Source organism: Diabrotica virgifera, chromosome 2 (genome assembly GCF_917563875.1).
Source record: "Diabrotica virgifera virgifera chromosome 2, PGI_DIABVI_V3a".
In the NCBI taxonomy this organism is placed as follows: Eukaryota; Metazoa; Arthropoda; class Insecta; order Coleoptera; family Chrysomelidae; genus Diabrotica; species Diabrotica virgifera.
In genome coordinates this window covers 269,956,290-269,979,897 of record NC_065444.1, presented here as the reverse complement: position 1 = coordinate 269,979,897, position 23,608 = coordinate 269,956,290, and positions in this window count along the sequence as shown.

Here is a 23,608-nt window from a genome sequence, read left to right as displayed (position 1 = left end):
ACAAGTAATCAAATAATAATTGAATTCATTATTTCAATTAAGCAAATACTCATAATGTTGCCGTCAATTATTGTCAAATTGTCAATGGGCAACGTTATGAGCATTTGCTTATTTGAAATAATTAAATTCAATTATTATTTGATTACTTGTTTTTCATAAATTTATTTTTTATTATCTTGTAAATGATAGGGAATAAAAATTTAAAATTTTGCAGTTGTGTATAACTTTACACACCCTATTAAAATAGCTATCAAAATGACAGTGTTGCCCTATAAGAAAATCAACGGTGACGTCATATCTCTAAATTGGGACACCCTGTACACATTATTATTTTATGTCAAAAATGACAATTTGAAATACTAATCGACGGGTCTGAGTATTTTTCAAAAAAACGATTAGTATTTTTATTATTGAATTTATTCCAAATTACAGCCATAACTTTGTTATTTTCTATTATCTTGAAAATGATAGGGAATAAAAAAATTTATATTTTGCAGTTTTGTATAACTTTACACACCCTATCAAAATAGCTATCAAAATGACAGTGTTGCCATTTAAGAAAATCAACGATGACGTCATATCTCTAAATTGGGACACCCCGTATACATTATTATTATATGTCAGAAAGTACAATTTGAAATACTAATCGACGGGTCTGAGCATTTTTCAAAAAAAAATTAGTATTTGAGATATTGAATTTATTCAAAATTACAGACTCTCTCTGTATTATCACTTGGTTTAACTGTGAGATATTTTTACATAACTCGGGTATATTTAATATAAGTATTAACACACATATGAGTATTCTTTTATAAAGCTAAAGACAACCGTCTCAGTCTATTTTAACTTTGTTTTTTTTATTTTTGGTGGAAAGTACTAGGCTAAAATATGAACTATTGTCCATGTGAAATGTTAGGTTCTATTGGCTTCTAATAATTCGTTTTTGTGTAAGTCCATACAGGTGTGGCTGCTCTCGCTCTAGCAGTTATTAATAGAGATATATCATGTCAGACAAATATCCACAACACACTGCAACGGTATTTCTCCTTTTTGTATTTATTACAAGCATTTGAATAAAAATTACATAAATATTTCCTTTTTGAGGATTAGAGTAGTTGAGAATTGGTGTAATAATTTCTAGAAAATCAACAATAAGAGGAGAATATTAAAAATTGTGTGTGTTAACCGGTTGTTAGCCATATTTCCGGTGTAAATAAAATTCAAATAAGGATTTAATTTTGATGATATATATTTATTCGTATTTAAAAGAAATTTATTGGCAGTATGGCTGCTAATCCCCTTGCCAGCTGCCAACAATTAGTAAACATAAGAGTTGAATTTTATGTGGGACTGAACATGTATAATTTAAAATATTTTACCACTTATTTATCCACAAATGAACATTAACTAGACACATATTGAAATGACTAAAGAAATATGTATCCATTTAAATAGGTATTCACAAAATAATAGAAAGATTGCTAGGGCGCCAATTTGTGCCCTAAACTATAGCTGCCCTCTATTAGATTTACATTAAAATTAAATAAGTCGTATCACAGATATCTGTGCGTAATTATAGGCTTCGCAATTGCCACCGTCAGGGCCGAAAGGGTTAAGCTTTGCTACTTGGGTTGAGACATCTTTCACTTTTGTTTTGTTACGGATCCATTCGTTTCTTTTCCTGTCTGATAGTTTAATGTTCAGCATTTGTCTTTCCATGGATCTTTCTGTCTTTGCTATTTTTTCCATATTTTCTTTTGTAAACGTCCATGTCTGAGAGCTATATATTAGAACAGGAAGTATACATTGATTGAAGACTCTTGTTTTTAGATATTGCGCGTATTTTCTGTTCTTTAGAATATAAGACAGTTTTCCGAATGATGCCCAGGCCAATCGTATTCTTCTCTTTATTTCTTCGGTCTGATTTTCTTTATTTAATCTAGTGATTTGTCCTAGATATATATACTCTTTTACTTGTTCTATTCTTGTTTGTGCCACTGTAATTATTAGTTCTTCTTGTTGATCAATGTAATTATGTACAGATCAAAAATAAAAATAAAATACAATTTTCTTTATCGTCCCGTTGCAGCGCAGTCCTCCCCTGGATAGACGTCTGCAAAAGAAAAGCAAAATTAATAACAAAACGAAATAGCCTTACACCTCACTGCAGTGTAAGTTGCAAAACGCGATTAAAATATATAAATTTATCGGGAGCTCGGTCACTTCACTTGTTGCCGTTTAACTATGAGCCTGCGAATTACCTCACCACGGTACACCTCGCTTGTCAAGTCGGCCTGCCTCAGTTTGTGAGATCACGTCAGTACGGTGTCTCGCTACTTAGGTCGGCCTACCTCGCTCACTTCGCTTAGCTGGTAGTGGAGCCCAAAACTATCGCTTCAAGACTGGAGGATCTCCGTTCGCTAGCCTCCTTAAGTAGCCCTCTGCCTGTGCTCTTTCGGAGAAGTGGAAATGGTGGAAATGAGTGGGGTACCTGCGCGGATTGTGGAACTCGTACGGTTCTAGCTGTCGGTGTGTGCTCGCAGGGTATCATTAGAGTGTCTCAAAATCAGTTAATGGCGCAACTAAGCGGCGACAGAACTAGTCATCATCATCAATCTCTTTGCTTTCATCCCTAAATCGTGGATAGTCAGTCGACTATCGACGATTAAAAGATATTTCCATAGGAGATTCATTTGCACTTTAATTGCATTTCTTCATAAGCTTCTATCTTGGGTAGATATCAACATAAACCCCTTTACCGACATGTCCTACCTAAGCAACTGCCCATAAGGCGTTCTTTGGTCTTCTTCTCCCACTCCTTTCAGAAACACTACAGTTCAGTAATTCTTTAAATTGGGTGAGTAATGACTTGACTTTGAACATTGAAATAATAAAAAGTACGCATCGGTCTTACTTAATCAGGGACGTTATGTACAGTAAAGAAAAAAACCCTTACTGTATAATATAATATGTATTTTAAAAAATGTAGATAATTTAAGCATAATTAGGTCGTTACAGAAGATGTTGTTTCTACAATTACAAACAAAGCGAAGGTTGATTGACGGAGCTTGTTTGGGTAACCTCGCGTACCGCTTGGATACCCACGTACCGTTTACTTTCAAAGTCCAAATTATAGGAAGATATAAAAGCCCGCAGAGGGGTAAAATAGAAGCATTAATGTTCATATTAACATTAAGATTGTTACTATGCTAGTTAGCAGTCGTGGGAGATAGGTGTCTGAAAGACTACCCCGTGAAACAACATCGTCGTAACTTTACATGTACGGATGCTGTAAACTTTAAATAAAGCTATAAGTTAGAGTCAGTGTTTTCCTAAGTTCCGATAGTTGGCTACCCTTCCGTTTCATTGAGGATCCAACACGACAACTCGATATGACAACCCTGCAACTCGACATGGCGATCCTGCCAGGATTTCAGCCATACTTTCAGAATCTAAAAATACTTTACACGATATCATGCAAAAGAATAAAAACGCCTTGATAGATATAGTTTGTAATACCGAATATATGAAAGCGGCCAGTAAGGTATGGCCATTCTTCATAGATGGTATTTTGTGCAAACTCTTGTTATACATTTTATGTGATGTGAGTTGTACTGTCTCCTTGTATTCCGAATTATTATTTTTCTTTTTCTCCCAGCAGTACAACACGGGTTGGGTCTTGGCTGAATGCACAACTCACTTCAAACTCGAACGGTCATCCATGATAGTTGGGACAGTAGGTATAGCTTTTCATTGCATTCGTGGAAGTCCCAAGGGCCTTTTTACAGTCGGGGCTTTCTTCCTGATTAACTTGGCAAGACGGATGATATTAGGGAATCTATGTGTCTACGAACATGCCCTGTCCATTTTATTTATTTGTTTTTAATCTCTAGAACTACGTTGCTAGTCCTACAAATCTGTTTGACCTCAGAATTTGTTCTCATTCGTTGTTGGTTAGTATTGGTCGTGATAAGATCCAAAAATTCTTCTGAGAATTTTTCTGACAGAACATCTTAGTTTTATTTCCTTTTATCAGCGTCCACATCTTACACCCATACATGCGCACTGGACTAATTACTGTTTTATATCGTTTGATAGCGTTGTGGAAGCTATACATAGATCTGTTCTATGCTAAAGCCTAAATTATCACCTTAATCTCTTCCTTCATATGGTTGTCTGCGCTGATTGTCACTCCAAGATATTTAACCTTCGGATGACCAAGGGGGGTAAATTTGGACCACAGCGTATGTTTTTCTTTAATAAATTCAAAAGTATTTTCAATTTTTAACTCATTATTTTTTTATTTTACTTTAATATCATTCTAGATGTCCTCATATTTTGAAATAAAAAAAATTCCCTATATTTTACGAATACAAAATATATTCTGAAGTTGATGTTTAGTAAAATACCGTCTAGTATGTGGAATTTCAAGTAGTTTTACACTGCGCGTTATCAAAATTTATTTTTAGACTGTGGTGCCTGTTATGTGCGAATCATGGCATTCCTGTCTTCTACAGTTAGTCATTATTATTATTTCCTGGCGTATATTTTTATAGTTTCTTAGTATTTTGTGTACATATAAGATATGGCCCGCAAATACCTTACTGAGGCTGAGTTACAGGAAATTATTACCGCTAGCTATTTTTCTGATGATATAGAAGATGAACTAGTATCAGAAAATGAGGATGTACTGTTAGATGAAGATTTAAATACTGAAAACATTCATTCCAGGTCATTTTTGACCTGGGATCATTTTTTACCCCGTTGGTCATCCGTGTAACAAAAAAAAGTTGGTCATCAGAAGGTTGAAGCTCTCCACTCTTTCAAAGTTATATTGAAAATGAGGTTTATGAAAAATACGTAAAAACATTGTATAACACGCAATTACTTCCAAATTATAATTAATGGTGGGATAAACATAACATGAACATCTCTTTGTAAAGTAACATGTTAGCGTGCCAATTAACAGCCCATTTAGTACTTATTACGAAAACATGCAGGAAAAATCCTCCCCCTTTTTACTTCCGCCTAAATCCGCGGGATATCCGCCAAAATCCAACTACTCATAAAGGGTTTACGTACTTAGCGAGATTATCATTATTTTTGTTTTATCACTGCAGGTAGATGCCGTACTTACTCAATTTAGTCCATGTAATGAGGCCAATCCCGTCTGAAAAAAATTTAGGCCTGGATCCCGCGTACCCAAAAAAAAAGTTTATTATTAGCAAGCGGAAAATTTGTTAATAGCTTAACGGGGTCTAGTTGTATAAACTTTGAACTAAGAGAACACTGGAAAAGGGGAAGTTTTAATTGTGGAATAGGTTACAGGTATTCCGATAGGTGTGTTGCTGGAATTTAATTAAAAATGAATATAATAAAACAAACGGTTATTTTATTGTTGTAACGAAAATGTGTTTCGCTTTGGTCTCGGAAGACAAGGTGGATGTTAGCGACGACCAGACCCGATGCGTTTGCCTGCTGAGTTGTGACTAAAGAAAAAAACCACAAACGATAAATATGTTTGTGTTTCTTTTACTTTGACCAGCTGTCAATAAATCACTAGGTCTGGCGTACACTTTCGCAGTTTTAAGAAAACAATTTCGATGCATTCTTTGTTGACATAATGGTCTGATATGATAACTAATTTATGTGGGTGAGGAAACAGATGTTGACAGAGTAAAGCCATTTCACTCTTAGCATTTTTGTGTTTAATTTAATGTGAATTTTGAATGACTAAGTTGTTTCGCTTTTGAGAAAAAATATTAAAATTAAAATTAGCGAAATAGTAATTAAAGCGTATCGCTATACACCCCCTTCCGAGAGACTAAGACGATAGATAATACATAATAGATACAAATTATAATGAAAATTGAAAATAGAAAAAAAATGCAAAGTTTATACGAGGAGAACGAAAAATCACTTAATACACTGTAAGCTGACACTCTCTTGGTAGTTTCCGGTAAATCTTGCTCTTCTTCTCGGTCTGTTGTCTATTTTGCTGGATACTGTCATTTCTTTTGTTTCGTGATGGGTAGAGTCGTGAAGTTCATACGCTGGTTTCAATCTGTCTATGGAAATTGTTGATTGTTTTCCATTTACCCGGACGACAAAAGCCTTGTCATCTCGCTTAACAACTGGAAAAGGCCCGTGATATGGGTTTTCTAAGCTGCTTTTGATTGTATCACGTCAGGGTCACCAATATTCCGATAGGTGTGTTGCTGGAATTTAATTAAAAATGAATATAATAAAACAAACGGTAATTTTATTGTTGTAACGAAAATGTGTTTCGCTTTGGTCTCGGAAGACAAGGTGGATGTTAGAGACGACCAGACCCGATGCGTTTGCCTGCTGAGTTGTGACTAAAGAAAAAACCACAAACGATAAATATGTTTGTGTTTCTGTTACTTTGACCAGCTGTCAATAAATCACTAGGTCTGGCGTACACTTTCGCAGTTTTAAGAAAACAATTTCGATGCATTCTTTGTTGACGTAATGGTCTGATATGATAACTAATTTATGTGGGTGAGGAAACAGATGTTGACAGAGTAAAGCCATTTCACTCTTAGCATTTCTGTTTAATTTAATGTGAATTTCGAATGACTAAGTTGTTTCGCTTTTGAGAAAAAATATTAAAATTAAAATTAGCGAAATAGTAATTAAAGCGTATCGCTATACAGGTGTCGAACGTCAGACTACGAAAACGTCCCATGTTTTTTGTCGGACAGAACTTCCAATTGATCTGTTACTTTTTCAATAAACTTTCATGCAAAAATTACGACCTGCATGACTGCTAATTACCACCAACATAATTCCTATCATTTGACATGATCTACCTGTCGGACTTGTTAAAATGCTCAACATATTTGTCGGACAAACATTTTTACATATAATAAATATTATAAAATTTGCTATTGAATAAACTTAAAAACCAACCTGCTAGTTTTCACCATAATAAACTTGCCATGATGACACGTTCCACAATTAAAATCACGTTTCACAATTAAAACTTCCGCTGTCCAGTGTTCCCATACATCAAAGTTTGTCCGACTAGACACCGTTAAGCTGTTACCACATTTTCAGCTTGCTATTCATAACCTTTTTTGGTACGCGGGATCCAGGCCTATTTCTGATTCGGTTTATTTGCGAATTCCCATTCAATAATGTCCCCTTTAAACAAATCAGAAGGGTGCCATGCGAAATTTTTGGGCAGAAATCGTTTAAACAATTTTTTGAAGTTATACTTCTTTAGGCGCGAGAAACATTGATAGTGAATTTTTATGTGACAGTATGAAGCTAGTTGCTAAATATTTCAAGTTGCTTATGTATCAGTCTAAATAAAGTGTGAAAAAAACTCTAAAGTCGAAAAAAACAGTCTAAGTAAAGTGTTTTTAGTTAATACATTTATTATAATTCTTGTGTCTTTGGATTTGTCTTAGTTGGGAATAGGGTAATTAGTATTAAAATACGATGAGAAAAAAAATTTAAAATTTGTATAAAAATTTTGACGTTTTTTAGATTTTCTACAATTCATCAAGGAAAAAGTAATTGCGGGGAGGCTACAGTTCATAAAAAATGACGTACTGACGTTATAGCCAGGGAGGTAGTGTCAAATTTGACCGGAGCATTTTAGCATGCCTGCTTTCTTTTTATTTAGTTAGGTATTCCAAAGCTTATTAACAAATTATGTGTCAGCTGGCCCAAAACAGGGGATTTTAGACAAGAAAAGGTAAAATATGAAACTTGATGGACAAACGCTACAACTTATGTCAAATATATATCTATGTGACTTACAACTCTTAATAGCCTTGCTGACTTCTCTCCTAGCTTTCAATCGGCAATCCGGGTTCAAATCCTGGCGTTGAATTTTTTTTTTTTGTTTTTAAAATTGACATTTTATTTTGAAAAATAATTATTTTTATAATACCACATTTGTATTATTTATACGACACAATATAAAAAAATCTTTATGTCTTTTATAGAATTATGCATAGAACTTATGAAATAGAACTATGCATTTGGTCATAAATATTATGATTGACCTTAATAAACAAAGTTGTTGTAAATGAACCCCTGAAGCTTCCTGAGTTAGTACGACCAATCTAAGTGAAAAAGGGGGTTGCTCCCCCCCCCCATGTTTATTTTATTTTTTGGACAAACTCTTTTTTCTTAATGTAATATGATGTAGAAACAAAAAAAACATACAACCCTAATTTTTCACTTTTCTATCACCAACCCCCATTTTTAATAGCAATCTAAATATTTCCCTGTTCTCTATAATAGGTATATAAAAATGGATGTTGGTTTGTATGAGGAGCGAGTTAAATTAATACTAAATAGCTTTGTCATGAAATATATCCAGTGGTTACAGCTAATTCCTTCCAAACGGAATACATATATCCAATAGAAAATAGCTATCGAAAGTGTGCAAATCAATCAAAACACAATAAATCCAGTATTCCGCTGAATAACGCCCTTATTATAAAAATAATTATTGTTCTAAATAAAATGTCAATTTTAAAAACAAAAAAAAAATTCAACGCCAGGATTTGAACCCGGATTGACTGAGTGAAAGCTAGGAGAGAAGTCAGCAAGGCTATTAAGAATTGTAAGTCACGTAGAATATTTGACATAAGTTGTAACGTTTTTCCATCAAGTTTCATATTTTACGCTTTCTTGTCTAAAATCCCCGGTTTTGGGCCAGCTGACACATCATTTGTTAATCAGCTTTGGAATACCTAACTAAATAAAAAGAAAGCAGCCATGCTAAAATGCTCCGGTCAAATTTGACACTACCTCCCTGGCTATTATTTTTAATTATTTTTGGTATTATTTTAAGTATTAAAATTAGTGTAATATTTAAATAAAAATTCAGTTACTCTGTTTAAAATATTATGTTTATTTCGTTGAAATCTTAATAATAGAAGTATAACTTCTTACGTGCGTACAAAATACACACAATCTTTTTTTATATGCATTCCAAAAAAATGTTTTTTTCTGGAGAACATGTTTTTTTGATTTTTTGGGTCATTTTAACCCATTTGCTGCAGATGACGGTGATACGGTTACTTCACTCACATGTGCCGTTCATACGCTAGCGAGCGATATAATTACTTCAGTCAGATGCCGTTCAACAAAATGGCTCCTAGCCGAGTTCCATCATCTTCTATAGGCAGTGAATGTGTTAAGCAAAAAAAGTCTCTTGTCATTTAATCGGTCTAAATTTAAATAAGCCCCGATTAGTCCTCAGAATCTTAAAATTGAATGTTTAAACTTAAATTCAGAATAATAATTTAGACTTAAGCCAGACTTCAAAAATAATAATTAATATATATGATTTTTCAAGCCTCGAATGTGCGTACCTATACAGGGTGTAACAAAAATACAGGTCATAAATTTAAAACACATATTCTGGGACCAAAAATAGTTTGATTGAACCTAACTTACCTTAGTACAAATGTGCACACAAAAAAAGTTACAGCCCTTTGAAGTTACAAAATGAAAATCGCTTTTTTCCAATATATCGAAAACTATTAGAGATTTTTTATTGAAGATGAACATGTGGCATTCTTATGGTAGTAGTATCTTAAGAAAAAATTATAGTGAAATTTAAACACCCCATAAAAATTTTATGGAGGTTTTGTTCCTTTAAACCCCCCAAACTTTTGTGTACATTCCAATTTAATTATTATTGTATTACCATTAGTTAAGCTCAATGTTTTAAAATTTTTTTTGCCTCCTAGTACTTTTTCGAAAAGTCAGTTTTTATCGAGATATTTTGCATATTTGTCAAATCCACCACATATTTGTATATGGCTAACTACGATTAAAGAGACTTGATAATAATAGGAAAATGTATTTATGATTTACATTTTTAGGTATATTTTGAACCATCTTTGAAAAGGTGCCTTATCGAAAAAAAAAGAACCAAAAAAGCTTTAGAAATACTGTGTTTAACTAATGGTATCGCAGTAATAATTTAATTGGAACGTACACAACCATTTGGGGGGTTTAAAGGAACAAAACCCCCATAAAATCTTTATATAAACATATTAGAACAGAAGCCGCAACTCGATAAAAACTGCCTTGTCGAAAAAATACTAAGAGCCAAAAAAGTTTTAAAAACATTGAATTTAAGTAATGGTATCACAATAATAATTTAATTGGAACGTACACAAAAGTTTGGGGGGGGGGGGGTTTAAGGGAACAAAATCCCCATAAAATTTTTAAGGGGTGACAAATTTGACTATAACTTTTCTTTAAAATATTCCTGCCATAAAAATGCCACACGTCCATTTTCAATAAAAAATCTCTAATAATTTTCGATATATTTGAAAAAATCGATTTTTATTTTGTAACTTCAAAGGGCTGTAACTTTTTTTATGTGCATATTTGTACTAAGGTAAGTTAGGTTCATTCGAACTATTTTTGGTTCCAGAATAGGTGATTTAATTTATGACCTGTATTTTTGTTACACCCTGTATATTTTCGCAGTTTTCACATTTTAAATCGGTTAGCTGTATCTCGAAAATTTCTAAGCCTTTGAGAAAAATGAAAATAGACTTCTTTTTGTTTAGAATAACCCAAAGAAGGAGTTTTTTTTTCGAAGAATCAATATAGTATAAAATAAGCATAAAATAAAAAAAAATAAAGGCAAAAAGTTTCGGAGCATAAAATAAAAAAATATTTTTCCTGGCAAAAAATGGAATTTTTGAATTTGTTTAAAAAAATGTTTAAACAATTTCTGCCCAAAAATTTGACCCGGCACCCTTCTGATGTGTTTAACCCGAGAACAGTCGCGCTCTCTTCTGTCAAACATTTGATCGGGCGTTAGATTTTATCTAACTTTATCTAGGGATAAACGAAAAGGGAACAAACACTAAAAGATAACACAGTATGTAAATCCGCTGGTATTATGTCGAGATAATTTTTGCACAAAGTGCCTACAACTGTTAATTATTTATGTTTAATATAGAGAGCGTTTAGATATTAATATCTGAGTACAAAAAAACTCTTGGACACAATACTAGAAAATTATACTTGAAAATTTTGACTTACGTTATCAGTCGCGTCGTTAGATTTTATCTAACAAAAGTCAATTCTACATACTAATATTTAGTTACGGTAGCCAGGTAGCCTTGATGAGAATTACTACACTTTTTCTCGAGGCACTTACGAGTGGAAAACTATATTGCCAGATTTTTCAAAGAGTTATCAAGGAAAATAATAAAGTGTTAGATTGTTTCTAACAGCGCTACCGATCCCGGGTTAACGGGGACGTTTATTTTTTGAATAGGAATCCGTAAAGAAAGCGAACAAAAAATGTTTTCATACTGTAGCGGTCTCACAACATGGACTATAGCTGCTGCCGCGCTTACTCATTTCTAGGTAGATTAGTAGGTAAGTGCTTAAATTTAAATAAACCTCTGTCAGTTGGTAAATGCTTTTTTTTGCTCAAATTACTCCTAATTGCGATGTAGTGTGACGACGTGAGTCGAAAATTACGTCTAAAAGCTTTTTTGTGCTGGAACCGGTATGTCTACTACATAATTACTTTTAAAAATTATAACGTTTAAATACAATTTTTTTGTCTTAGATTTGTTTATTTAGTTTTAATTATATTATATTTGTTAATTTAGCTTAATGCATAGACAACTAAAAGCCATTATATTGGTACAGTGGATTTTTCCAATCAGGTATCTAGTGTAATGTGTAGTGTGTGTGTTGAGTAAATGTCTTGTTACTTAGCAAAGTCGACGTCATTGTCTTTTCAAAGTGACGCTTATTGTATCCGAACGTTTGCGGTCCCTCCGGTGAGTACCGATCTCACAAGGATAGGAACTGTTTTCATCCATTAATTTTTAATAAATGAAAAATTCTCTACCCAGGTGAGCTTCGAACTCACGACTTTGGGGTCCAAAAGTAGGCGCTCTTACCACTGAACCATGAACGGGGTATATTATAATTTGAATATGGTCTTAACAGCACTATTTATTCTATTACTAGAGAAGATAAAAAGCTGTCAAACGCAGGAATTATAAACGAGAATGCAGTACAAATAATAGGATATGCGGACGACCTAACCATAGATGCAACATATAAAAGGGCCTTAAAGAAAACCTTCCAAGAAATGGAAAACGAAAACGAACAAAACTGACTGGACTGAACATAAATGAAAAAAAAAAACAAAATGCGTAAACGTAAGCAAGAAAAAGAAGACAGAAATGACAGAACTGACAGTAGATGCATACAGCTTCGAAGAGATTGAAATCTTCAAACACTTGGGAGTAGTAGTCAACAGAAGAAATGAAAGTGTAGATATGAAAAGAATAATTCAAGCGGGAAATAAGGCATTATTAATTCCACGGGAAACTAGAGCTAAAGGCATGGGTAGTGGAGGCGAGGATATGGAGAGCGCGCTGACTCATTATTGGTTCCTCGTGACTTATTCTCACAATATAAGCTGCCTATGTGAACAAAAGTAGGCATTGTAATGTAGTTTTGTACGTCCAGCATGACGATTATGGTATTGCGTGATTATATGAGTTTTTCAACATAATATGCTTTATAGTTTTTATCTAATTCTCATTATGATTTTTTAATTTGATTTTCTCAGGGTTTAAGATTCACATCCGTAGGTCAGTATTGGGAATATTAAGCAGTTGATCAACATCATTTTTAACGCTCTTGAAATTTGACAGTCCTTCCATATTGTGGTCATTTTTTCTGTCGCAACTTTTGCTAGATCTCATCTAAGTTTTATTTCTTCCTGTAGTGACCCTTTGTTTGTGATTAATGATTCCAAATATAAGTGTGAGCTCACAACCTCAAACCGATCAATTGTGGTTATGTGTGCATGATTGTCATGTAGTCTATCCACTATCATGATCTTTGTCTTTGATATGTTTAATTGCAGACCAAATATTTGACTTTCGTTTTCAGCCAGTAGTATAAGATCAATTAGCTCTGCTTGACTATTTGCAAGAAGGGCTGTGTCATCTGCGACATGTAGGTTGTTTATCTTATGATCATTTATTGAGATGCCTTTTGATCACCCTTCAAGTGCTCTTCTCATAATATGCTCCCCATATATTGTTATGATCTGCTCTCTTTTACTTTTATATTAATTATTATTTATTTGATCAATTATTTCATTAACGCAAATCATACATAAAAATATTAAGAAAAAAAATCTCAGGGTGCCTTTTGTCAAAAAAAAAATAATTAAATTCTCTTAGTTTATACTTATCCTTTCTCGTGGCTTCAGTATCTCTTAGTTGATCCTTATCGGGATAAAATAGGAAAAGGAAATAAATAGAAAAATCATAAATAAACACATACAAATACCTTTATTATCAAAAGCAATGCTCTATAAATTTATCAATTAAATCCTGTGGGCATAACTGCCCAAAAGAAACTTTTACCATATAAATTAATCTAATTCAAACAAATATTTATCGCTTTGTTCTTGATACCCTTAATAAAAAACAAGCTAAACAGACAAATTTGGTATTCGCAAATTACTTATACTTCCTATTAAATTTTTGAAATGTTGGAATCTTAAATGCATAATATGCATATATGCATATATGCATATTATGCTTTTACGTAAAAAAAATTAACTTCTGATTATAAAGAAAATCTATCACATAGGTTATTGACTGACCTTTTTGATTCATAAACAATGATGTCTCCTCTTGACCCAAAGAGCTACTCCTTGTTGATTATGTTAGGCTACCAATCAAGCCCTCTCCGTTCTCAGCAAACAATCCAGCAGGATACCAGCAACTATTTCTCCAAAACATAAGCCCGGCCTCTTTTTGCCAGTACTCCTTCAATAAACTCCAAAACTCTCTCCTCTCTTTCTCTCAACAATAATCTCCTGAGACCCAAGTAGCTTTTTTACTTGGTGTCACAAATAATTTTAATAACGATAATTCTTGTAACTTACGCTCTTGGACTTTACAGAATCAAAGAGGTATTTCTTCTCGATTTGATTTGTCTCTCGTTCCACTTTTCAGCTACTCTCACTATCAAAACAACCACTAGTACTTGCTTCTGAACTACTCACGAAAATTTTGACTGCTCTTCTCGAATGCCGGTAACACAATAATCCCTCTTTCCAAAACTATCTGAAAATTCAACCTTCTCTCCTTCCCATTCCAAATTGCCAAACCAATCAGAGACATTTCTTCTTCCCCACTCTTTTTTTCATTCGAAAAACCTACTCATACTTTCAAAAATATTCCTACCATCATCATAATTACTTTCGGGAAATTCTACAAAATTTACTCGGGGTTAAAGAAAAATAGATTAAAATTCCAAACTTTCTTTACCTTAATTTTCTAAGAGCTAATTACCTATGGCTTCTACCTTTCCCGTAATAAACAATCGGTTTAAAATAACTAATTAATCCTAAATAACTTTCACTTCACTTTTATTTAAAAATGTTTTTAATATTCTTCATGGAAAAATTCATTAAGGAGAAACCACCTTGCGTGAAAGCTAACTTCTAATAAATATTTACAAATCAATATACAGGGTGTATCAAATTTATGTGCCCGCGTTATATTAAAAAAATAAAAATTTTATTCTATCTTTGATTGATAAATTGAAACACAATAATATATTGAATAATTGTGGAGATAATATACATCCCTGTCTGACACCCCGTTCTAGATGAAATTCGTTTGAAAGTGTGTCTCTTTAACTGATCCAGTAGTGTGTTCGTATAGTTCAGTTATAAGCGAAATAAGGTTATGTGGTACGCCTACTTCTTTTAGTGTTCGCCGTAAGTGTCTCCACTTGACCCTGCCGAACGCCTTACGATAATTTATAAAGCATATATATTGTGGAATATTGAGTTCCCTAGATTTTTCGATTATCTGTCTTATATTCAACTGGTGTTCTGGTGTACCTCTACCTTTGGTAAATCCAGTTTGCTCTTATCGAATTTCTCTTTGAAGGAATCTTTTTAGTCTCTCATTGATTATATGTAGCATTATTTTATTGACATGTGATAATATAGGAGAAATAGTTCTATAATTGTCTCATTTATGGAAGCTGCCTTTTTTATTGTGGCTTTTTGATTTGTGGCTTTTTGATTTGTGGCTTAGTCCCATGTAAATATAATATTTAAAACTAAATAGGTATTGGAATTCATTTCTAGACAGGACAATGTCATTTTACCAAATGGCAAAATGAAATTTGTAAGACGTTCACTCATATACCTACTGACATACTTTGTTAATATCATAAAACAGAAAATAAAAGGTAAAAGTACAAGAAGACTTAATATTGATTTAACTAAGTCAATTAAAACTATAAAAAACACATAATAAACTAACTTTAAACTTAAACACCAAGAAAATAGGAATCTTACTTTAAAAACAAGATTTTCTACTCTTTTTACTACGATTTTATACTTGATGTCGATAAGAGACTTTTTTAATTAAACTTTTCCCATTTTCTACCCTTTAAAAATAACTAATTGCTCCATTTAATTTAGTTCATTTTGCAGCAAAATTTTCTGCTTACGATTTGATTCACGTAACGTATCGGAAGATCGAGTAAAAGCCGAACCGTACTTCAAGGAAACGTCTAGACTACTCTTGGAAATGTACCCGGAAGGAAAAACTACTGGAATCCGGAGGTAGCAGATGAATTATGTACGATATCTGACATAACTTTTCGCTTTCCTCCTTCGTTTATTATATAGAAAACAGAAAAGTACGACCGAATAAATCTAACTTGATTTAGGGCCCGTTGTATTTTTGTACTATGATGTTGTTACGCAGATTGAAGTGGAAGAGTTTAAGGTGTTTTTAAGTCGTAAAAATGGAAATTGGCCTTATTATCAGTTATTATATTATATTAGAGAGAAAAGCTTTAGAAAATTTATCTGCAATTTACTGCTTTTATCCAAAATTTCAGTAAATAATTCCATACAAACATAATATTTAAATTCTATCAGTGGTTTTAGTTCTCTTTTCTGAAAAATATTCCTGTAGCATCTTTTAATACAAAATTTTCTTCCTTCGCAAATTTAGCTTTCAGTCAGAAAATAAATTTCAACAATAAATAAAAATACTGAAGTTGCTCGGTGATATATCACTTAAGTGAATATCGTGTAAGGACAGCGTGACCAAGTATTTTGTTGGAAATTTTCAGAATATAAAGTTCAGTTCCAGGAGTTAGTAGATTGCTTCAAAGCTGGGTTATACATCAATGCCACACGCGGACTTAGTTAAGAAAAAAGAAATCTAATTCGTTTTAAACGAAGTCGTACAAATTTAAATACTCGAATATTTTAGTTCTTTCTTTTAAATCACATATGAGATTTTTCTAGTTTAGTAAATAATCTCAAAATCTATAAATAATTCAGTCAATGAGAGTAAAAATAGAATATTACCTCCGAATTCTATCCTAATATATGGATTTAATTGAAATTTTGAAAATAGTCACTACTTACCTCCTAATTTAAAGTCTACCCTATGCCGATGTACACTTTTATTTTTAGGGGTGAAAAGTACCTCTTATTGCCAAAATTGAATGAAACTACATAGTTGTAACGTAAATCAAAGTATTTTTGGCGATTAGAAGATTAGAATAGCGACTGATGAAGTTAAATAGAAGTACTTATATATTTAAAGACGTTATTATTGGTTTGATAAATAATGCTTAATAATGTTACCATTATAAACCACCCCACCACCACCAAATTTGATGTAAAAAAGTGAGTTGTTAATATTTTTAATTCATTTAATATATAATTTAAAACAATTTTATATCGGTATTTGGGGTCAATATTATTTTTATTTGTTTTATTTTTCAACCCTTAAAACAACCCTTAGCTTAATAAAATAAACACAAATAAAAAATGCATTTAAACATATATCATTTTTTTTATTTATTTCTTTACTTACATTACATTGATACTTTTATTGTTATTTACAATAAAAATATCTTTTAATAATTTTACATCTTATAAACCTACTACTGGATGAAAAATGTTAAGGTAAAGAAAAAAATTATCTTTGCAGGTATGAGAAAAAATATAATAAAGTTTACACCAAAGATTACCTGTAGAAAAATAACTAAAACAAATTTAGACATTTAAAGAAAAACAGTCATGTCACGAAATTATTCTAATCTACATAACTGTCGTTCGCTCCTTCCTCTTTTTGTCATAGATTGGTGCACTATTTTGGCAGTTAACACCTGCACATGCTGCATATGTGTGATGATGTCGGATAAAAAATTCAATCAAAGACAAGATTCGATTTTAGAAGACAATTATTTTAAAGCCAAACATACAAAAGATAAGGTAATTAGCGTTAATTACTTGTTAATTTCGTTGTCAAAATTTATTTACAACCTATATGGGACTTTCGAAAATCTCGGGTCGATGTGACGATATTTGATACATGAAAATGAATCTAAACGACGACCCAGTTGATTAGGAATCTGATTTATTAACGCGAAATAGATACATAAGAGAGAAAATCTCGCTCATCTTGTCAGAAGGAAATAAAATGACAGGGTATAGGCTCAGCAGGATATGCATTGTTGTGGGCTGCAAATATCCATTACTTAGTATTATCACATCCCCAATCAATTGGATTGAGCGCTTTATCACCTAGCCAAATTTGAATTTGATAGTAAACTCTCTTAAGGTGTTCGTCCAAAGTATCTAGTGTAGGTAACTTTATAGCAGTGCTTTTTACCAGCCGCTGTGATAAGTGAGTACTCAGTATATTGAGATCCCATTCGTATCTGCTATAAAATTTAAAAAATAGTTTTTGGTTTTTTTTTAAATACCTTTGTTTATTTTAAAGATAACGTTTCCATTTAAAAACCAGTTTATAAAAAATTTCAACGACTATAAAACTATATTGATGACATCTATTTAAAATGTGTAGTTTTCAAAAGGTAAACGGATAAAAGGCGCAATAAAGGTGATACTCAAGCTACCAACCTAACTTGTGATATCTCTGACAATTTTTATGCTACAGTAATGGGAAACAACAAAAATTTTGTTACAAAGCTCCTACATTTTTGTGCTGTATCATGGTTTTCATATCTCTTATGATTTTCGAATTAAATGGACAAAAAGACAGATTTTTAAGAAAATTTAAAAATGCGCTCTATACTTTGATCTCATTTTTTTTAAACATTGCATTTTAAACGAGTCCAACTTTTTGAATACCAAAATAACACTATACTAATAATAAGGTATAATAGATAAGTATTGTAGAAGCAAAACAATGTATTTCAATTCTGGTGGATGAGGGGTTAAATATAACTTCTCATTTTTTCTTAAATAATATTAGTCATCAATTTTTCGTGGTTAGTTTAACCAAAAAATTTTTCATCCCCGAGAAGGGGTGAGAACTACCCTCAAAATAAAAGCGTCATAAGGCGTAGGGTAGCCTTTGTTTCTTGAGCTATACCCTCATTGACTGCACTATAAGTAAAACGTAGTGTTTCTTCTAAAATGTGGAAAAATTCTTTTATATTTTTTAGTTTGAGAATCAAAACAGCAAACGAGGCATCTAAAGTCCCAAGATGGTAAAAACTTTTTACCATGCCCAGATTTAATTTACTCTCCAAAACTACCCTTACCCTCGTCTCCGTCGAAATCTTATTAGTCAGCAACACACCCGCTTTTATTACATTTTAATGAAACGCAAGTAGAAAACTGTCGTGTCTCTCGTTTGGCTGATTTCCATGCATTTCCCAGGAATTAGCATTATTCATTCGTTTTGTGCATTCGGCCTTAAAGACCGACCCCGGTATCAGGTTCGGGGCCCGCCCGTCTTGCAGGATTCCAAGAGGACCAACCCTTATTTTACGAGTAAAGCCGCTTTGGACATATGCACATGCACAAGGTCAGTGGTGCAGGTAAACCCAAATTTACGGGACATTCCAATTGAATATTTTAAAGAGAATTTACGATCCTTTAATAGAAATTTATTTTCCATTTATATACAAATAAATTTAAAGTACCTTAATAATATTCACATAAAGAAAAATTGATTACTTAAAAAAGATGAGTGCATTAAGTAGTCGAAAGTATAAGGTAAATTAGAATACTTAATACTCAAGTAAATGTCATTTGGACAACTTTGTATTAATTTAAGTCTTCTAAAACTGGATCTATTAATTGGGTCTGGATCGTTGAGAAGGTTTCCAGGAATAATTATAAAGTAAATCTACTTACGTTGTTTATTAATCACTACATCACTATGAGCACTACTACACGGGAGATAATGGAGATGCCCCCACCAACTAAGCTGCCTCTCTATAAATTCTAAAACTGGTTGTACTTTTTTAAATCATTTCTTAGTTGCTGATTTCTCATTTTATCCATTCTAGTCACTTCTCTAACTCTTCTTTAGGTATTTCATCTCTGCAGCTTGTATTTGACTTTTTATTCTTTTTGTTAACATCCAGGATTCACATCCATAGGTGAGTACTGGTCTCTACAATGATTTATACACACTTATTTTGGTTTTCCTAGACACTTATTTTTTATTAATAAATGAATTGTTGATAACGAAGTATAATTTCGTTTCTTTGTCCTCCATTTTCATGTATTATTACTCCCAAATATTGGAATTGTCTTGCTCTTTCTTGGTTTTCTAAATTTATTTTCAAATTTTGCTTTTCTTCTGCTATTGCCATAACTTTCGTTTTCTTCCCCTTTGTTCTCATATTAAGTTATTTTAGCACTTCGTTCTAGATTGTTATATTCATTTGTACGTCTTTTTCGTTTCCAGTCATGATCACTACATCATCGGCAAAGTCGCATTCAGATATTTCTACATGCTGGAGATTTCTTACTCTAATATATAGTTTCGGAGTTCTTTCATTGCATATTTTAATGATGTCATCCATGAAAACCATGAAAAGTAGTGAGCTCAGTACACCTCCTTGTCGTAGTCCTTAAGCAGTCTTAAAAGTTTGTGATTTCATGTTTTTAGTTGCAATGTAATTTTTGTTTTTCATGTATAGGCTTCGTATGGCTGTTAGTAGCTTCTCTGGAGTTCCTCTTCTGTTAAAACTTTCCCAAACTTTGTTCCTTAGCACTCTGTCAAAAGCCGTTTCTATATTCATAAATGCAAAATACGCGTTCTTTTTCCTCTTTACTTTATCAATGATCTAATTTATTGCAAATATATGGTCCTGAACGCTTCTTCCCTTCCTAAAACCGCTTTGAGACTCTTCTAATGTAGGTTCAATAATTGGTCTCAATCTATTCTTCAATACTCTTTTATACACTTTCAAGACTGAAAGTATGATGATATTTCAAGAATAATATAATTCCTAGGTAGTTATTGCAATCTTTTGTATCACCTTTTTTGTGTATCGGTACTATGATTCCTATTTCCCAGTATTTTGGTATTATTCCTGCTTTCCAGCTTTTAAGTATTTCCAGAAGGAGTTATTTTCAATATATGGTCATATCCTGGGGCTTTTCCATTTTTCATTTTCATGATAGCTTCCTTTAATTCATCTAAGGTTATATTTTCTTCTGATGCGTCAACTTTTCTTTGTGGACTTGGAAAGCGTAAATGTTCTCTGCCAGTTTCGAGAGTGTCGTTTGCTTTTAATAGTTTTTGGAAGTACTCTTTTCATCTTGCCATTAAATATTCTTTTCCTCTGTTAATATGTCTCTTTGCTCATTTTTAAATTGTGTGTTATTCTTGCTTTTTTCCATCATTTTCAGTTTGAGCCATCGTTTGTCAAACATGATACATACATACATACTAACCATTTTACACGCTTATCTTACCAGACTCAAAAGGTGTAGTAGGAATAGACCAAGTAGTATTATTCATATAAAAATTGTACAAAATAAATCTCCGCCAATGGTTCTGCAATTTGTTATCCCTCGGGGGTGCAGTAGCACGTTCCGATTTAATTTGTTCTGTCTCTCTCTACTAACAATTAGACGTTGGTGATCCCTTAGAACAGGTAATTGTTAATTTCCACGGTTGTTTCGGATCAACGGCATAACCTGCTATACTCACACAACGGACAACTTGGAAATAATTGTTATTTGGATTTAATGATGTCTGTCTAGTCTGCTTAGCAATATGAAATTTATACAAGGATATAAAGTAGGTAATTCAACCTAAAATATTGTTTTCTGTTTCTACTGTATTTAATCCTGACCTTAATATCGTTCACTAAATATTAGTTTCATCGAAATGCGCAATTGAAGCTCATGATGCTAACATTTTAACGTTTGTAAGTAGATAAGTACAGCCGTCATTTTTTTCTTCTTTGTCCCCTCATTTTACCCTATGAGGGCATCGGATTTGGGCAAGATATTTTAATTTCCATTCACCTATCCCTTCCATTCTTTTCTATCTCTCCTGCCATCATTTTTAATTCCTCGAGTGATTTTTGTTTAACTTTTACCGCCTCTACTATTTGCTGTCGGTATGCATTTTTTTCATGGTCTATCTCTTTTTCTGCCATGCTGTTGTTAAATACTATATTTCAGTTACATATGCCACAACCGGAAATACGTGCTGATCGAAGGTCCTTTCCTCTAAAGTATTTGATACGCCTGATAAAGATATAAAGAACGCCTTAAAAAGATGAAAAATCGAAAAGCTCCTGGGAAAGATGGAATAGCTAATGAACTTTTAAATTACGGAGGAGATAGACTTCACAAAGAACTGAATATCCTTATAAGTAAAATAATAAATACAGGAAGAATTCCAGAAGAATGGAGAACCACTCAAATGATAGCGTTATTTAAGAAAGGTGATAGGGCAGACCCCAGTAACTATAGAGGGATAAATTTACTGAGCACTATACTGAAACTCACAACAAAACTACTTATGGAGAAAATAATGGCGTGCATAAATATATCGGATGAACAACAAGGATTTAGAAGTGAAAGATCATGTAACGATGCAGTTTTTGTGATAAGGCAAATAGCGGAGAAATCATTAGAATATAACAAACCAGCCTTTTTCTGTGAATCTGAAACCAGATAGAATCCAATTAAAAGATCTGATACACCTATTATATGAGAAAAATTTACTACTGGATATCATAAAACTGATAGAAAACATATATGTAAGAAATAAAATAGAAATGAAAGTCAATGGAATAATAACAGAACCCATAAAAACAAACACAGGAATCAGGCAAGGAGATTCACTAAGCCCTCTACTGTTTAACATAATATTGGATGCAATAATAAAACAAGTGAAGAAAAAAAAAGGGTACAAAATGGGCAATAGAGAGATAAAAATACTCTGTTACGCTGATGACACCGTGTTAGTAGCAGAGTGCGAAGACGACCTACAAAGATTATTGCACGAGTTCAACATTAACGCAAAAGGAATGAATATGAAAATATCAGCCCAAAAAACGAAAAGCTTAGTAATTGCCAAAGAACCAATAAGATGCAAATTGGAGTTAGACAATCAAATTATACAACAAGTAATGACTTTCAAATTACAAATTTCTGGGAATTAATCTATCAGTCGACAACAATATCGAAGAAGAGGTAAAAGACCAAATAATTAAAGCCAGTAGAACGGCCGGATGCCTAAACGACACAATTTGGAAAAACGAACACCTAAGATTGGAAACAAAGGCCCCAGGGTGTAACAAAAATACAGGTCATAAATTTAATCACATATTCTAAGACCAAGAATAGTTCGATTGAACCTAACTTAACTTAGTACAAATGTGCACATAAAAAAAGTTATAGCCCCTTGAAGTTACAAAATGAAAATCAATTTTTTCCAATATATCGAAAACTATTAGAGATTTTTTCTTGAAAATGGACATGTGGCATTCTTATGGCAGTAGAATCTTAAGAAAAAAATATAGTGAAATTTGGACACCCTATAAAAATTTTATGGGGGTTTTGTTCTTTTAAACCCCCCCAAACTTTTGTGTACGTTCCAATTAAATTATTATTGTCGTACCAATAGTTAAACACAATGTTTCTAAAACTGTTTTGGCTCTTAGTATTTTTTCGAAAAGTCAGTTTTTATCGAGATATTTTGAATATTTGTCAAATCCACCACATATTTGTATATGGTTAAGTACGGTTATGGAGACTTCGTAGTAATATGAAAATTTATTTATGACTTACATTTTTAGGTATATTTTGAACCATATTAAAAAAGAAACCACATCTCGATAAAAGGTCGAAAAAAGAAACCACGTATATCAATTTTGCTCCCTTCATTTAGTGTGAATACCACGTATATTTATAAGCAAGAATGTGGTACTTAATTTGGAGTGTTTGTTTGAGAGATTCGACTTGCAGAAATGTTTTTTGTGAACAACAAAAAGTAGTCGGGCATATAGAAACATTTTATGAACCTCAAATCAAAAGATTTGTATTGTATCGACCTAGTATTTGGAGGTGTGCAATAAGCTATGAAAAATGAAAACCTCGTAAATACTAATAAACACAACCTCCGTATATCAAGATATACGAGGTTATCACAGTTGAGCAAAGGCTATATAGACTGCAAGGATATTTACGTGTTTTTCATAGTTAATATTTATATATCCCATTTAATAGCAACATTTAACACTTTTAGCTCTGTGCCAATATCAGATATTT